Source organism: Lagenorhynchus albirostris, chromosome 7, assembly GCF_949774975.1.
Source record: "Lagenorhynchus albirostris chromosome 7, mLagAlb1.1, whole genome shotgun sequence".
Classification (NCBI taxonomy): domain Eukaryota; kingdom Metazoa; phylum Chordata; class Mammalia; order Artiodactyla; family Delphinidae; genus Lagenorhynchus; species Lagenorhynchus albirostris.
Window position 1 is genome coordinate 20,472,169 of NC_083101.1, and position 5,367 is coordinate 20,477,535.

Below are 5,367 nucleotides of genomic sequence, written 5' to 3' on the forward strand. Positions count from 1 at the left end.
TGGCGCACCCACCTGGCCTCTGTTTCAGCCCTCAACAGCCCTGAGAGAAAGGCTCCCCTCCATTTTACAGATGAGTAAACTGAGGCCCGAGGAAGGCGAGTGACGTGCGCGAGGTCATTCATGGAGTCAGAGCCACTAGGCAGGAAAGCCCACGGGGCCCAGGGAGGGTCTGAGACGAGGAGGGCTGGGAGTGGAAGGCTCTGCAGCGTCCCTTCCTCTGGAGGGAGAGACAGAGAGGACCTGGGTTTGAATCTCTACTGCTTCTCTTCATTGCTGTGTGTGAGTAAGTTACTGAGCTCTCTGAGCCGGGCCTCAGTTTCCACGTCTGTACGACAAGGCTGAGAAAGGGGAGACGGCACGCCTCGTGCTTAGCATGGTGTCCGGCCCCCAGAAAGGCCTCAAGAAATGGTGGTGGTGGTGCTCGTGAGGACGGTCTTCTGGAATCACCCAGCTGGCCCCGCACCTGGCTCCGCAGGAAGTCTGACAAATACCTTGCCCTAGAAGCTTTTCCTGCCGGTCGGCATGGGGGGCAGACAACCCCTGTTGCCCTGCCTCTGAGCCCTGTCATTCGCCCTCCGCCTGGCCTCAGTGGCCCATTGTTCTCCCTCCAGGCCCAAACCACTCCAGGCCCGCCAGGAACCAGCCGCTAAAAATAGCCCCACCGGAGTGCTGGGGTCCAGCTGCTTATCTCCCTCCGGGGATCAGGAGCTGCCCCCCTCTTCCTGGCCACTACTCTGGGTGAAGTCCAACTTGGCCACCTCCCAGCTCACCCTCAGGGAGGTCCAAACTCACACCCACAAAATATTTCGTGGAAAATTTGAGGCCGGCTCTAATTCCCAAAGGGCAGAGGCTCAGTGCAGACTTGCAGACTTGGCTTGCGGTGGGCTGGGAGGAAGGGCCTGGAAGAACAGGCAAAGCAAAGAGAAACAGGGAAAGGCATCCAGGTGGCAGGAACAGCAGAAGCAAGGGGGAGGGATGAGGCTGAACAGAACAGTGAGAGGCTCTGGGAAGTCTATTTGGGAGAGCAGGAAGGGAGGCTCAAAGGGAAGCTCAGGCTCAGTTGAGCAGATCCCTGAATGCCAGGCAAGGCTTTCCTGACCTTCAAGGCCACACCTTGCCTGGGGCAGGTGCACTGGATGCCTTCACTTCCAGGGTCTCCTCTGAGTTCTCCTCCCTAAGGGATAGTCACAGCCCTGAGGGAGGAGCAGAGGGCTGGCGAGGACAGAGAGAGGTGCCTTTAGCACACCCCTCCAGGCCTCAGGAAGGGGGTTTCTCACCGGTGACGTATCATTAGGCAGACTCCGGAGGCTCTGCCTGTGGGCTGTGAACGCCAAGCCTGCAGCCATTCAGGCCTTCAACTGTCAGCTTCCGAGAGCCTGCTCTGGGCTGGGCCCCGGGCTGGGTGCTGGGGACCCAGACAGCCACTCAGTTCTAGCCCTGCAGGGGCTCACAGTCCAGGGGAGAAAGGGACAAGTGAAGAGGCAAGTCCAGGATTGGGTCACTGGAGCGCAGTGCTGGGACGGCCCAGAGAAGAGCCCTCCTCCAGACTTGGGAAGTCAGCAAAGTGTTCCTGGAGGACACACCCCCTGAGCTGAGTCTCAAATGTTAAGGAGGAGATGGCCATGTGAAGAGATGGCGGGAACCGTGTTCCAGGCAGAGAGCAGCGTGTGCAAAGACCCCGGGGTGCAAAGGAGTCTACCTGGTGTGTATGAGTGGGCAGGGACAAGGCTGGAGATGGAGTGTGAGGGTAATGAGGCTGGAGAGGTCTTTGGGGGCCAGGTTCTAAACTTTTCTGAGCCCCCCCATGGACATAAACATAGTAGTCACCCTGAGGCTGGCGAATGAAATTGTTGGAAAAATGAAAATCAACCTAATTGAGTAGATTAAATCCTATCTTTTAAACTCAGAGTCTGGGAATTGGATCACTGATTATTCAGTAAGGAAGGCCTTGTAACGCTTGTATGTTGGGAGCTTGATGGATATGCTGTGCTTAAATCAAGCATATCAATATTATACAGACAGCATCTTCAAAAGTCCTTCCCGGGAGGCCCCAGTCAGGCAGACATGGGTTCTGGAAAAGCCCAGCCTGCACTGGTCTGTGGGCCTGCAGCCTGGAGTGAAGAGCTTAGTTCTGGTGAAATATACAGAAGGTAGATCATTCTTCCCCACCCTTGACATAAGGCACAGCCCTGTGACTTGTTTTGGCCAATGGGATATTAGCAGACAAGTTTCAAACAGAGACTTAAAATACACTTGCACCTGAAAGAAAAATTAATACCAATTCTACACAATCTCTTTTGGAAAATAGAAAAGGAGGGAGCACTTCCCAATTTATTTTAGGAAGCTGGTATTAACTTGATACCCAAACCAAACGAAGATAATACAAAGAAAGAAAACTACACACCAATATCCCTCATGTATATGATGCAAAAATCCTTAACAAAACATTAGCAAATAGAACACATCATCATATTTTAAAAATTATACACCATTACCAAATGAAGTTTATACCAGGGATGCAAAGCTGGTTCAATATTTGATTGGTTCAAAAATCAATCAGTGTAACCCACCACATTCACAGGCTAAAGAAGTAGTCATATGATCATATCAATTGATTTTTTAAAAAACCTGTTTAACAAAATTCAACATCCACTCATGGTAAAAATTGTCAAGGGACTTCCCTGGTGGCGCAGTGGTTAGGAATCCACCTGCCAATGCAGGGAACACGGGTTCGAGCCCTGGTCTGGGAAGATCCCACATGCCGAGGAGTAACTAAGCCACAACTTAGTTGTGCGCCACAACTACTGAGCCTGAGCTCTAGAGCCATGAGCCACAACTACTGAGCCCACGTGCCACAACTACTGAAGCCCGCGCACCTAGAGCCATGCTCCGTAACAAGAGAAGCTACCACAGTGAGAAGCCCGCATACTGCAACGAAGAGTAGCCCCTGCTCGCCGCAACTAGAGAAAGCCCGTGCACAGCAACAAAAACCCGACGCAGCCAAAAATAAATAAATAAATTTATTAAAAAATAAAAAAATATACAGAAGTCCTCCCAATATTATTTTTTTAAGCTCAAAAATTAGTAGTAGAGGGCAACTTCCTATATAAATAAACTTCCAATATAAATATATATGTACATATAAATATATGCAAATGAACATGCTATATAAATAAAACAGCTTCCTAAATGAATAAATAACACCTGCAAAAAACCTACAGCTGATATCATATTTGTTGGTAAAGACTGAAGTCCAATAAATCAAGAAAGGGAAATAAATGGCATACAGATCAGAAAGGAAAAAATAAAACTGTCCCCATTTGCAGATGACATGATTGTCTATATAGAAAAATTCAAGGTATCTACCAAAAAAAACTCCTAGAACTATTAAGTAAGTTCAGCAAGGTCACAAGTTACAAGATCAAGGTACAAAAATCCATTGTATTTCTATGTGCTAGCTATGAACATGGGGAAACTGAAATATAATATCATTTACAATCACCAAAAAAGAATGAAATACATAGGTGTAAATCTAACAAAACATGTACGGGACTTGTATGCTGAAAACTACAAAATGCTGACAAAAGAAATCAAAGAAGATTTAAATAAATGAAGAGACATACCATGCTCATGGATTGGAATATTCAACATAGCAAAGATACCAGTTCTCCACAGACTGAAATACACGTTTAACACAATTACTATCAAAATCTCAGGAAGACTTTTTGTAGATGAGGCAAGATTATCCTAAAATTTATACAGATAGATAAAGGAACTAGGATAACTACCACAATTCTGAAAAAGAATAAAGTGGGAAGAATTACTCTACCTGATTTTAAGACTTATATATCTACTGTAATCAAGACTATGTGGCATTGATGGAAGGATAGAAACATGAATCAATGAAACAGAATAGAGAATCTAGAAATAGACTCATACGAGTATGGCCAACTGATTTTGACAAAGATGCAAAAGGAATTCAATGATAGGATGGCTATAAAAGAAATTACAACAAATCTTGGTAAAGATGTGGAGAGATTGGAACCCTGCTGGTGAGAATGTACAATGGTAGTCTGGCAGTTCCTCAAAATTTTAAACATAAGAGTTTATGACTCCAAATCTAGGTATATACCCGAGAGAATGGAAGACATATTTCCACACAAAAACTTGTACATGAATGTTCATAGCAACATTATTCATAATAGCCAAAATGTGGAAACAACCCCAATGTCCCTCAGCTGATGAATAGATAATTAAAATGTGGTATATAGTGTGTGATATTTGGAATGTGATATATACAATGGAATATCATCAGGCCATAAAAAGGAATGAAGTACTGATCCATGCTACAAGACAATGAACTTGAAAACATTACGCTAAGTGAGAGAAGCCAGACAGAAAAGACCGCATATTGTATGATTCCATTTATATAAAATGTCCAGAATAGGCAAATCTGTAGAGACAGAAAGGAGGTTCATGATTGCCCGGGACTGAGTGAGAAGGGGTATGAGGGAGGGAGTGACTCCTAAGAGGTGTGGAGATTTTTTAGGGGATGATGAATATGTTCTAAAATTGATTGTGGTGATGGTTGTACAGCTCTGTGAATATACTAAAAACCATTGAGTTGTATACTTTAAATAGGTGAATTGTATATGTGATTATATCCCAATAACGCTGTTATTAAAAAAATAAAAATCAGTGGATGAACGATATTCTTTTCAACAAATGATGCTGGAGCAATTGGACGTCCTTAGGCAAAAAATAAACTTCAACCTAAATCTCACATGTTATACAAGAACTAACTCAAAAGGGATCATAGAATTTAAATGTAAAACTACAAAATTTTTAGAAGAAAACGTTGGAGAAAATCTTCAGGACCTAGGGCTTGGTGAAAAGTTCCTAGATATACCACCAAAAGCATGATTCATAAATGAAAAAGAACTGGTAACTTGGACTTGATCAAAATCCAAAGCTTTTGCTTTGAAAAACATGCTATTAGGAGAATGAAAAGAAGCTACAGATGGAGAGAAATTATTTGCAAATCACATATCTCACAAAGGATTCATACACAGAACACGTAAAGTGCTCTCAAAACTAAACGGTAAAAAAGCAAACATTCTGATTAGAAAATGGGCAAAAGACATCTCACCAGAGGATATACAGGCGGCAATAAGTACATGAAAAGATGTCCAATATAGTTAGCCATTAGGGAAATGCAAATTAAGACCTGGATGAGATAGCATTACATACCTATTAACAGCTAAAATAAAACATAGGGGCAACATTACATGCTGGCAAGGATGCAGAGATCTCTCACAGTCATCTAGTCAGAGGTAGTTTAGCAGCTTCTTAAATATTAAACCTATA